Source organism: Lygodium microphyllum, chromosome 10 (genome assembly GCF_053477565.2).
Source record: "Lygodium microphyllum isolate KBCC chromosome 10, Lygodium_microphyllum_v1.1.10, whole genome shotgun sequence".
In the NCBI taxonomy this organism is placed as follows: Eukaryota; Viridiplantae; Streptophyta; class Polypodiopsida; order Schizaeales; family Lygodiaceae; genus Lygodium; species Lygodium microphyllum.
Genome location: NC_141144.1, coordinates 69,043,839 through 69,057,376, shown reverse-complemented (window position 1 = coordinate 69,057,376; position 13,538 = coordinate 69,043,839).

Below are 13,538 nucleotides of genomic sequence, written 5' to 3'. Positions count from 1 at the left end.
TCAAAAGAAGCTGTCTTCTACTCAAATGCTGGAAGAGGTAGAGGCAGAGGTAGAGGAGGCCGATTTGGAGGCCGTGGTAGAAATCAGAATATGCAGCAAACTCAAGAAAACCAGTCCTATGGAGGAGGACGTGGTAACTCTAGAGGCAGGGGGAGCCCAAGAGGTCGTGGTGGATGGCAAAGAGGTCAAAATGCAAACAGTAATGTTGAATGCTACTACTGTGGTAAAATGGGTCATATGGCTAAAGACTGCTATAAAAAGCAGAATGACATCATGAATGGAAAACTGCAACAAGGGAATTATGCATCTTCTAGCAGACAGGGTGATGACAGAAATGAGCATTTGTTCATGGTGCAGCACATGAACAATTCTGTGACAAGTGCAGAAGAAAGCAATGATGTATGGTATGTTGACTCAGGTGCATCAAACCACATGACAGGTCATGCAAAATGGATGGAGGATGCAAGGAAAATGGAAAAACCAGGATTTGTGGAGACTGGTGATGATACTGCACATCCTATTGTGCAGATTGGAAAAATTCCCTTGTCTATGCAAGATGGGAAAAAGAAATACCTGTCCGATGTATTTCATGTCCCGAATATCACCAAGAATCTGGTTTCTGTTGGTCAAATGGTTGATCAGGGCTTGCAGGTCAGATTTAATCCTCATGGATGCTTTGTTGAGGATATGAAAAATAAAGGTCGCTTGATAGCAAAAGGAAAGAAGAAGGGCAGAATGTTTACGCTGGATGCAGACATGTCTGAATTGAGTGCAGCAATGTTTGCACATGGGACCGGTGTAGTTGCAGATATTGATATCTGGCATAAACGCATTGGTCATGTTAATGTACAGCGACTTAAATCAATGCAGGCCCAAAATATTGTTGCAGGATTGCCAAAATTCAAGGTTGCAGAAATGCATAAGGTATGTGAAGCCTGTCAGTTTGGAAAACAGGCAAGGAAACCATTTCCTAGACATGTTCAAGAGAGTGAGAAGCCATTGGAATTAATCCACTCTGATGTGTGGACTACTAAAGCTGCATCTCTTGGAGGCTGTCATTATTTTGTCACTTTTATTGATGACTATAGCAAAAAAGTTTGGGCATATTTTATGAAAAAGAAAAGTGAAGTTTTTGGGCATTTCAAAACCCTTAAAGCTATGGCTGAAAAAGAAATAGGTCTGCAAATAAAATGCCTAAGGTCAGATGGAGGGGGAGAGTACCTCTCAAATGAGTTTGCAAAGTTCTTGCAGGAGCATGGCATAAAGCAGCAATATTCATGCAGTTATACCCCACAACAAAATGGAATTGCAGAAAGGAAAAACAGGCATATTGGAGAGGTATCTCGTGCCATGCTCAATGAAAAAGGCTTGCCAGATTTTTATTGGGCTGAAGCAGTTGCTACAGCAGTCTACATAATGAACAGGACTCCCACTGCAGCAATACATGGAATGACTCCAGAGGAGAGGTATACTGGTAGGAAACCAGATATTTCTCATTTGAAAATTTTTTGTTGCATTGCCTATGTACATGTGCCAGATGAGCTGAGATCCAAGTTGGATCCAAAAGCTGAGAAGTGCATCTTTATTGGTTACTCTCTGCAGCAAAAAGGGTACAGATGCTATAACCCTTCTACTCGTAAGTTTACAGTGAGCAGAGATGTTGTTTTTGATGAGATGAGTAGCTGATATAAACCAGTAAATGTGATTGATGATGTAGATGCACAAAATGGTAATGCTGCACAGAATTCACAGCAGCAGTCACAAAATATTAGTGGACCTGGAGCGTCCTCTAGCAGTGGTTCACATTCTTCGCCATGGACAGGCAGATTGAGATCAGGAGAATCTTCTCAAAGTAATACAGATAGTGGTATGCAGGTATCACGAAAAGGAAAAGAGAAGGTTGATCAGCCCATGTTTGATGTGAATGCAGGTCACTCTTATGTGGATGGTGAATCCAGTGGCTCAGAACAGAGCATTGATGATGAGTTGGGTATTCCTTCTATTGTTACACCTGGAGTAAGGAAGACCAGGGATGTTTTGAGAGCACCTGGGAGTGAACCTACTTTGCACAGGTCTACCAGAGTTAGGTATCCTGTGGATAGGCTGAAATATGATGGATTTACAGCCATTCACTATGCATATATGGTCAAGGTGATACAGGAACCAGAACCCACTTCTTTTGAGCAAGCCATGGGAAAAGAAAAATGGGAGAAAGCCATGGATGAAGAAATGGATGCCTTGGAAGCAAACGCTACATGGGAATTGGTACCTTTGCCTAAAGGTAAAAATGCAATTGGCTGTAAGTGGGTTTATAAGGTGAAGCACAATGCAGATGGTTCTATGAACAGATACAAGGCAAGATTAGTAGTCAAGGGGTATGCACAAACATATGGCATTGACTATGAAGAAACTTTCAGACCGGTTGCAAGGATGGCAACCGTAAGAGCAGTCATTGCTATGGCTGCATCAAAGGGATGGTCTTTACATCAGATGGATGTAAAGAATGCCTTCTTGCATGGTGATTTGCAAGAAGAGGTCTATATGGAGCAGCCACCAGGTTATGTGCATGCTGTTCATCCTGAGTTTGTTTGCAGGTTGAAGAAAGCTTTGTATGGCTTGAAGCAAGCACCTAGAGCATGGTCTGACAAGATAGGACAGTATCTTGTCACTATTGGCTTTCAGATTTCCAAGGCAGATTTCTCACTTTATGTGAGAAAAACAGAGAAAGGTATTATGCTACTTGTCATTTATGTTGATGATTTGATTATGACAGGTGACAGTGATGAAGATATCCTTCATGTGAAAATGCTATTGAAGCAGAAGTTTGAGATGAAGGATTTGGGAGAGCTGCGTTATTTCTTGGGCATTGAGGTGATTAGATCACCAAGTGGGATACAGCTCTTGCAGAGGCAGTATGGATTGGACATGCTGTCCAAATATGGGATGACAGGGTGTAAGCCTATTTTTGTTCCTTTGGAGCAGAATGTGAAGCTGAGCGCAGATGCAGGTGAGCTTCTAGAAGACCCTACTATGTACAGACGCATAGTAGGAAGTTTGATTTATATGACTATTACTAGGCCAGATTTGAGCTATGCTGTTGGATTGGTAAGTCAGTTTATGCAGGCTCCAAGGAAACCACATTTGGATGCGGCTAGATGCATACTCAGGTATGTGAAGTCCACATTGCAGTATGGACTATTTTATGAGACTGGGGTTCAGATACAGCTGCATGGATACACTGATGCTGATTGGGCTGGTAGTATTTCTGATAGAAGATCTACCAGTGGATATGTGTTCTCTTTTGGGAGTGCTGCAGTTACTTGGAGCAGTAAGAAACAGCCTACAGTTGCCTTGTCGAGCACAGAGGCTGAGTACAGGGGTGCAGCAATGGCTGCATGTGAGGTAGCTTGGTTGCATAAGCTACTTTATGATATGCATCAGTCTACAGATGGGCCAGTTGTCATTTATTGTGACAACATGAGTAGTATACACTTGGCAAATAACCCAGTCTATCATGCTAGAACAAAGCACATTGAGGTGCATTATCACTATGTGCGAGAGAGGGTTTTACTAGGTCTTATTGATCTAGTTTATGTCAGCATAGAGGATCAGGTAGCTGACATATTCACGAAGGCATTGGGCGCAGAGAAGCTGCGCAAGTTCAGAGACATGCTTGGTGTGCAGGAATTGGGATTGAGCTCGAGGGGGAGTGTTGAGATATCGAGCTCCACTCGTGATACGCCAGGGTGACCGTTGTGTATTTATGTCACCGACTTGTCAGTTGCAGATGCGGTTGGTACACCGCCCCTGAATAATAGCTACATGATAGCTATCCTTATCTACTCTAGTTCGTGGCTCAGTTAGTATGCCACCTTAGTTAGTTGAGTTTGGTTTTGAGACCCATATCTAGGGTTCTTCTATTTCTTTGTACTTGAGTTCTTTTGGCTTCCACAACTAAGAAGAGGAAAACTATTTTCAGCCTCCACCCTTGTGTGTATTCCCCCATTGTGCAAGCAAGAAAGCTACAAGTGAGACTCCTTCCTTCTCTCTCACAATCTTGACAATAGGAAGCTTAGGTTATCCTTTGATACCCGTTCTTCTCATAACGTCCCAACACCTTGATTCTGTCGGTAGGGATTATTCGAGTCACTTCCTCGTACACATACATGTTCTGCTTGACCTTTTGACCACCGACATGTAGGGTTGCATTTGTGTGAGCTTCAACAAAGATGAACAACTTCACGATCTTTAAGTCCTCCATCCACTTGATTCTCTTCAAGCTGGTCCGAAGGTACGCAAGTCGATGGGAACCTATGTAATAAATTCCTGAATCACCTGTCCATCTCTGTTCCACGTACAAGGGTGTAAGATTGTAGATGTGGTCTAGGATATGCATCATAACTAGCCTCCGTCGATAGTCCCAGGTACGCATCGCGATCATAAACATAACCTGGAATACCAAGAATTTGTTCCATGCATTGCGACTCTGCAGAGGCCAGCATGCATAAGTAAATAAGGAAATGTTCTTAACAGCAACATTTGCTCTATTTCTCCTCATTAAGTTTCCTTGTAAATATTAGATCCTCGTTGGTTTGCTCTAATACCAACTGTAACGTGTCCACCTATTCACTCATAGGACACGTCTTAGCAGCCCATCGGGAAGAAAGTCTAGAAATCACCGCCCGACACTCCCACGAAATGACACGGGGTTTGCGATCTAGGTCTTCTTGAGTCTTCCATGAAGCAAAAGCATTCCGTCCGTTCCCACTTAGGATCGACCTGAATCAGGGTTTTCGTAATGGTCAAGTTCCTAGAGAGTAGCTAGCATCGAACCCCAGATAAACTACTTTACGCAAAAACATCAGGGTCGAAGCAGATTCATGCTGCACTTGGTTCAAGGAGAATGGAAAACGAGAGGGATGCAAAGCTCGACCTCTCTGCCCATAAGGCATAGTCCCATTCCATTCCCCTAAAACAACACAAATCGGGACTCTAGGTTCTAGAGAGATCCTAGAGAGAGAAAAAAATTTACGAAATAAAATCATTTTATAGAATTTTTAAAAGGTTTATATTTTGGTAAGTTAAAATATCAAAATTCGTTAATAAGTCATTGTCGTGATATTCTCGTGGTCACATCAAACCTAGAAATCTAGGTCGCCATAAAGTTGGCAAGTTTGTCATAATGAAGATCTTACCTCTCCTCATTAAAGTGAAAAGTAATATTCAATTTGAATTTTGTTGGATACTCGATTGCCTCCCTTCATCATTTCTCCATCGTTTCTCTCTTCTTTTTTTCTCCTCCTTATTAGTCTCTTCTTTGTTTTCATTCTTGCTTCTAATCATATCCTTAGCTATGGATCAATCACCCAATGATCTCTGTAACTCAGCTATGGATCAATCATCTAATGATCTCTGTAGCTCTCATAAAAGACCTCTCTATCATCTTCATATTGAGTTGGACAGTGATTATGAACCAATAAGAAAGAGAACAAAATCTATCACGGTTACAGAGTCTATGAAACATATACTGAGGTTTGAAGGAAAGAAGAATATTGATCTTTGGTTAGATGGAAAGCTATATCCCAAAGATCCTAGCAGAAATAGCACTCCTCCTTTCTATAATAGCTCGTCATAATTAATGAGGTTTATTGGTGATGGCTACAATGGATTTTTAGGTTATACACTTAATCTTGTTGCAGAAAAGGATATCCTTGGACTAGAGAATCATCTTTTGATGAAACACAATATGGAGTTGTTGCAGAAGCTAGAGGATTGTCAACAAAAAATTCATTCATTGGAAAAGCGTATCAAAGCTTATCAACAAAAGCAAACTTTATTAGGCCTTTGAAATCGACAAAGAGCTCTTAAAAATATTGAGAATCTCAAACGAGGAGGAGGAGGCTGTGGTAAAAGAATCCAAGCAGCAAGGTATATTTTTTTTCACTTGAAAAATCTTAAATATGGTTTTATTTAAACTACTTCCATTGATTTGTGATGTTAATTTTGCTTAGATCTCTTCTACAACCAAATGCAAGTGAAAGAGATTCTTTAAAAGCAGCTCAGTTTTATTATCATCTTCTTCCTTCAGTAGTTTCAAAGGATATTTTGGAGAAGAAGAAATTTAAAAAAGGCAAAGAAACAATGCTTGGAGTCATTTGTAAAGGATCATTCTTTGGATTCTAAGTTAGTACAGAAGACACTGGATAGTATTGGTATCAGTCGAGATGCTTATATGCAACTTTTCCAGCTTTTACAATCAAATATGAAGCAAGGACAGGTACACAATTGCATACTTCCGAAACCATTTGTGGTTAGGACTATCAGACAAAGAGTTAATAACAAAGTGATGGAGATTCTAGGTGAGCCTTTTTATATCAAGGCTAGCTTCAAGGGCAAGAAAAAGGAGGTTACATTCAATGAATTTAACAATATTTTCCTTGACTTTCCCACCCTACAATGCTTAATGATCAAATTTTATGACTTGTCAGTAGTAGAGGCACAGGGAGTGGCTAGATTTGTGATTAAACTTGATGAAAGTGAGATTCTGAAATGTAAAAAATTGGAGAGAATCTCTATCAACTTGATGAATAGAGCACTTTCGTCAGGTCATTGCAATCACTCAACATCATTTAGTGTTCAATCTGAATATAACATCTAGTGGCTAGGAGCATTTGAGGTAGATATTGAGAATTTTGATATACTATATTGGGTTTTTCATCAAACATCAATACCTAATGTTATTCAAAGGCAACAAGCAGGAGAAGAGCTATTTGCTGAAGGATTTGGGAACTACAGGATTGAGTGGCACATAGCTGGTGACCTAAAGACACTTAAATGTATGTATAATGTATCAAAGGGAGCTAACTCGAGATCTCCTTGCTTATACTGCATGTCACCAGCTGCTGCAGAGTTAAACTCAAGCAATTGGAATAGAGCTCCCTCTAGATACAATAAGGATCCACAGTTTAAACCAGTCTTGGACATTCCTTTAGCGAATGCCCATATTTGTACACTTCATGCACTTTGCAGGATAATTGAAAAGCTTGTTCATCTCTATATAGGATTTGCATGGAAGTTGAAGCTATTATCAACTAGAACAGATGCTATAATAAAGGTTGAAAAAGTTCTCTCTGCAATTGGTTTGCATGGTGGCAATGTTGTTATTGAACCAGATCTTCAAAAGTCTAAGGATGGTAATTGTGTCCCAAAAAAACCATCTATTGGTGGAGTGAAGGCTAGAAGGTTTCTAGGCTTTCATGGGAGACTTGGCAAGATAAACTCGAGAAATGGTAGCTCAACTATTAAATTTAATCAATGGAAATCCCTGCATAATGCAGTTAAGGATCACACTGATAATGGACAAGCTCGAAATAGAAAAGCTAAAGTTTGGGAAACACTAGACAAAGTGTTTTTTTATTGTGATAAGACTGAATGGAATGATGATGATCTCAAAGACTTTAAAAACCAATTGAACCTTTTCAAAAAGGCGATGACAGAAGCTTGGGGTGATCAACACTTTACTCACTATATGGTAAGAAGTTTATATATGTTTGTTTTTTCATTGTCAAACTCATATAATGTTTTTTAATAACTTTCTTTATTTGTTGACTATGCAGCATATTCTATACAACCATGCTCCATACTTTATTAAACAATATGGATCTCTATCTATCTGGTCAACCCAAGGTATGGAAAAATCACATTATCAAGCAAGAACAAAATATTTCAGACACACAAGACATGGAGGTGGAAGATACAAAGCCAATAGTTTATTAAAGGTCTTTCAATGGTTCTATCAACAAATTTGGCATAAATTCAAGCTTAAAGATACAATCACATCAAACAATACATCATCTTTAGCAAGGACTATACAAATTGTTACCCAAAGAAGAAAAGATAGATATTTAAATTCTTGCGCAAAGCAAAGATTTACAGAATGGTTACAAACCAAACAAAGAGTTGGGAAAAGATGGGTTTCAAGAAACCCTTAATCTTTGGCATCTTCTAGTTTGATTGTGTTGCAGAAGAGTCCTTAGTTTCAGGCACCTCAACAGGGCCTTCAAAGGAGTCCTTGGTTTCAGGTAGCTCGACAGGGCCTCTAAAGGAATCTTTTGTTTCATCCCACTCAATAAGACCTATGTATTTCAGAAACTCTTGTTTTCGATAGCCTGGAAGAAGCTTCAAATTCTTACTATCTCCTACATAAGAGAGCAAATAGGAGCCAAGAACTCCAAAATATCCAGCTCTAGATCCACTGTATCCAGGCATAAAGCCAAAAACTCTTATGGCTTCTTCCTTCTCCACCAAAATGATCTTGTCCAAACCTCTGCTGAAAACTTGAGATCCAATTACCTTTGAGATAGCTCTCAAAGCCATCATTGGTGGTAGACTTGGAGAGCTTGACAATCTACTATGATATATTACAATTGTTTGATTGTTTAAGTTTCCAATATAATGGCCAAGGCTTTGATTTTTTCCAAGCTTCATTGGCCTAGAGCCCTTGGCCCTTCCAAGAAAGTTGTCCAGATCTTCAATCTTAATCTATAGAACAAACCATAACAGTACAAGATATAAGATATTTATCTATAATGCATAATAAAGTCTAACATAAACTCAATGGGTAACTTCGAATTATATTTCATACCTTAGGGTGTTCATCTTCTTCAAGAAGACTATCATCATAAAGATTTATTGAACTCTTGGGCTTCTCATCTGATGGAGACTTCAATCTCTCTTCATACCCTACATCATCAATATGAAGTTTCTTCTGGACCTGCAAGAACTCTTCTTCTGTAGGTAGCCCCCCTTTTCGTATTCTATGATCTGATTAATACATGTATGTAAGGCTATAGAGCTATCTTGGAAATTCTCTCCCTCAACATCAAGACTTGCTAGTGGTTCTTGTTCATAACCTATAAAATTCATGTCATTTTTGCCCCAACCTGCAAGGATTGCTAAGCAATAATCTTCTCTAAGATCAAAAAGATGTTGAATATCATTTAGCAACACATATCTCTTCTTGTTGATAAGATAAGTGGGAAATGTTGGAACACAGGCAAGAGGACCTTCTTCATCAACCTGTGCACTTGGCTCGATCTCCTTTTCTTCCACCATTGTGATATTGTCACTCTTGAATAAACCTACATCAAAACCTTGGACAAGTTGATTCTCAGCATCTTCTTGGAACATCTCCTCCTTCTCTTCGACCTCCTTATCCATACTTGCAATATCCTCTAGCTTTCTCTGTTGGTCTATATCTGGAAAAGAATTTTCCATGTACTGAAGATACACAATAAATCCAACGTCCTTGTGGATCAGAAGGCATTGGTGTTGGTACCTGTGGAAAGGGCAATATGTTTCTTTCTTTCTGAATTCCTCTTCAATGAGGTTGAACCTGCCTAGCAAAGTTGACCTGGATGTATTGGTGGCTCCCATGACATCACTATAATGAACAAATCCATTGACTTCCAAACCTTGCACATGTCTATCATAAAAACATATGTACTCCTTAAGTTTATCTTCAAGATCCTCCAATAACTCCTTCAAATCAAAAGGAACATTGAAAATTTCCCTGATATAGCCAAACTTGGAAGAATTTCCAGTGGTGTGTAAGAAATCAAAGAGCCTATCATCACATGTCTCAATTATCTCCTCCTCATCCATTCCTTCCAGAGATAGCTTCCTCTTTGTCATCTTGACCAGGAAAATATTTATCCCTAGAAAAAAAGCAGAATAGAATCAATATCCAATAAAACAAGATGGAACCATGGAAAGAGGCCCCAAAATTGATTTTCCAAGAAAAAAAATCAAAAAAGGAGAAATTTTTTAAGTTGACCGGTGAAACGCGACAATTCAAGTGTCCAAGGCAAATGCCTGTGAAGAAATCGCGTTTCACCGGACACTACCTTGAAGACAAAAATTATTCCAATATCTCGCCGGTGAAACGCGATACTTAGCAAAATATCACTAACAGGGACATTGTTTCGTGTTTCACTGGTCAAAAGATGCAAATCAAGGAGAGAAAAATGAACTATAAATTAATTCTATGGAAACACAGAAATTGATGATAAAATCTTTTTTGGAAAAGCTATGCTGCTTTCAAAAGATACAAAGCACATAACATCTATAATTATTCAAGTGTTATAAAAAAGTCTTTCTATATTAATCAAATTTATTTTGTTAAAATACTTGTAATTAAAAAAAATTGTTACCTATCAAAGATTGTTGAACTGCTCTCCACACAGGAAGCAAGGACCTTGAAGGGAAGTCGAGACGAAATTTCGGCAGAAAAAAAGACAATGTCGGAGAAATGGCTTTGAAATGCTTTTATATTGACCGTTAAGCATGTGGTGATAGTTCCAACAAAAAATTTTGTGTAATAATGGAAAAATACATGTACACGTGTCTGACTTAACACACCGTATCAAACTCCTCAGAAGACGTGCGCACTCTCTTTTTCCAAAAATACGTCACACGTGTGTTACATAACCCTTTTCCAAGTTTTAAAAAAAATCCGGTAAGCGAGAGTACATCACATGTGTGTTATTAACACTTTGCCAAGATTGTTGAGTCCATGCAAATTCACCGCCTTCGCCTTTCATCGCATTTCATCGCTACTCCACCTTTACCTTTGGTGTTCCTTCCAATCTCCAATCATTTCACTGCTTCCCCAACAAAGGAAACCTTCGAGCTTATTGTCGTCTTTAGGCTGAGATTGTGAAGAACAAGCTAAAAAGAAGGTATGGTTTCTGCATCTTGCTTTTCAATAACAGGCTCCATTCAATGCATTCTTTTGATACTTTTCCTTAATCCTTTATGTTATTATGAGCTTATGACCACTACAAAAGAATTTTTTCCACAGTGGGAGCATTCCTTAATGTTGTGGAGATTTAAGAAAATCTTCAAACTTCTTTCCTAATTCTGTGGATATTTTATGTAATCTTAAAAGCTTTCCTTAGATTAAAGCTCTTTTTTCTTGGTTTTGTCGATTTTTATGCTATTCATGAGTTGTCCGGTGAAACGCGAAAATAAGGTGCTTCAAGCAAGTCTCCTGGCTTAAATTCGCATTTCATTGGACACAATGGACAACAAGTCCGGTGAAACGCGAAAAGAAGCAGCTGCAAGGAGGCGCCTTGCTTGACACTCGCGTTTCACTAGACACCTTGAGAAAAATTCAGCTGAAACGCGAAAACGCCATGCAGCATGGATACCTCTTGTCTGGGACTCGCGTTTCGCTGGACATGCTAGAGAAGAAGTAACATGTCTTTTTTTGGCAGATGGCTAGGACTAAGGCAACAGCAAGAAAAGAGAAGATTGATCCTAGGGATTTAGCATCAAAGATTCATCAGTCTTCAAAGCCTCAGAAGCTCTCTAGAAAGTCAAAGTCAAGGAGAAAGTTTCCTCAAAATGTCAGGTGCCTAAGGAAGATTAGGAAGGCAGTAAATGCTCTTGACAATGCAATTCCAAAGTTGTCTTTTCAAAGGCTTGTCAGGGAAATTTGTGACAGATATAGTTTGGATAGTTTCAGATGGACAAGAACAGCTCTTAATTGTATACAAGAAGCCACATAGGATTTTTTAGTTGAGTTTTTTCAAGATGCCTACATTTGTGCTGCTCATGCTCATAGGCTCACACTCATGGACAAGGACATGGTAATTCTTAGGAGGCTAAGATATAGATTTTCAAAGGTCCTTGAGCCAATTCCCCTCACTGATATGAAGATATTTAATATCCTTAATGTTCCCCCAGTAGGAGAAAGAAAGATGATTCTGGTCTCAGGGTTGAGGATGTCACCCATGAGAAGGATACAAGGCAACATGAAAAAGAGAAGAAAGCTAAAGAGGAACAAGCAGATAAATGGAGAGAGTATAGGAGGCAAAGGGTTGAAGAAAGGGAAACAGAGCAACTAGAGTCCTTTGAAAATGAGCTAGCCACCCTTCTTGAAGTAGCTAATCCAAAAGGATTCAATGTGTTTTGTTTCTTACCTGGTGACTTAGGCAAAAGAACTGAGGTTATCCCCTTTGATGCTGCATGTGTTCAGATTCTTAAGGATAAAACAAGAGAAGTAAATGACAGTATTATTCTTGTTGGCCTAAGGTATGTCCATCCATAATTACTTATACTTTTTGATTTTTTTTAAACAATAAGATTTTTCTTGTTTATACTCACTATTTCTATGCCTTTTCTAGGTGTATAATGCATGAGTTTCCTTTGGATATACAACAAAAAATTGAGGTTCTTGATCCATCTATCTCATTCTTTATGAGGAATGAGCTTGATACAAGTTTTATTGAGCACTGGCTCAATTTGATTAAATTCGATACTTTGGAGCTCCTTATAATTCCATATAATGAAAAGTAAGTAATTCAATATTCTATTAGAGTTTTTGAGATTTTATCCTACTAATTTGTTGAGATATGATCGCTTTTAGTTCTCATTGGAGCTTGATTGCAATAGACCTTGTGGATAAGCAATGTTTTTTAATCAACTCTATGAAAGGAAGCCATGGAAATGCTAAATTGTAAGTTATATTATCCAAGGGCTCCTTGATATTTCAATTCTTTTTTTTATAAGTACTCTAAATTTCAACATATTTTATATACAGAGGTGCCAAAAGATTAATTGAAGAGCTAGAGAAAAGACTCCCTATGCCGTCTGATTTGCTTGCAACAATGCAATATAGACAAGTTGCGGTAAGTTATTCATTAAAATAATTGAAACATGAGTTTATGCTATGAACTACCATTCATTCTCTTTATAGTTTTACTTTGTGTCGGTGGTTGCAGTGTCCCCATCAGGATGATAGCCATTCTTGTGGCTGGAGGGTGATTGCAAATGCTAGAAGAATGGTTAACTTTGTTTATCTTAATGATGATAAACATGTAAAGGTAATATGAAAGATGCTAAACTTTAAGATAGATATTAATTGCAAATAGTCCATTGATGATAAAAATATAGTCTATTGTAAGAACAATAATGAACTAAAACTCTTTTTTCTATAAATGTGTGACAGTTTTCGAAGGATTGCTATACATCTGAGCATGTTTGGTACATCAGAGCAAAGCTCTTGAAGTATATAATGGTCAATTGTATACAACCAACAACAGAGATTGGTGGGGATTTGCACCATGAAGGAGATGCGGTGCCTATAACCACGGAAGGCAAATCCACAGCTTCAACACCTTCTATACCCAAGACATCAAAGAAAGGAAAAAGGACTCCTAGAAAGGATAGTTCTCCAAAAAAGAAATAGCTTTGCCATATCGCCTTGTAAGCCTTCATATATAGAAATTTGCCCTTCAGCCCTTGTATATCTCATAGAGATGGCTGATAAACATCTGCTACAAAATTTATACATATATTTTATATTGATAGTAAAGATATCTTTTCTTGAATGTCATTGCAGTGTATATTATTTTCTCTCCTTTTCGATATCTGCAAAAAATAAATTACAAATGTTAGCTAGTTAGAAAGTGAGATCTTGATATACATCTAAGTAGATATAATATGATGTGAAAACTTACTCGTTTCTTGTCAAG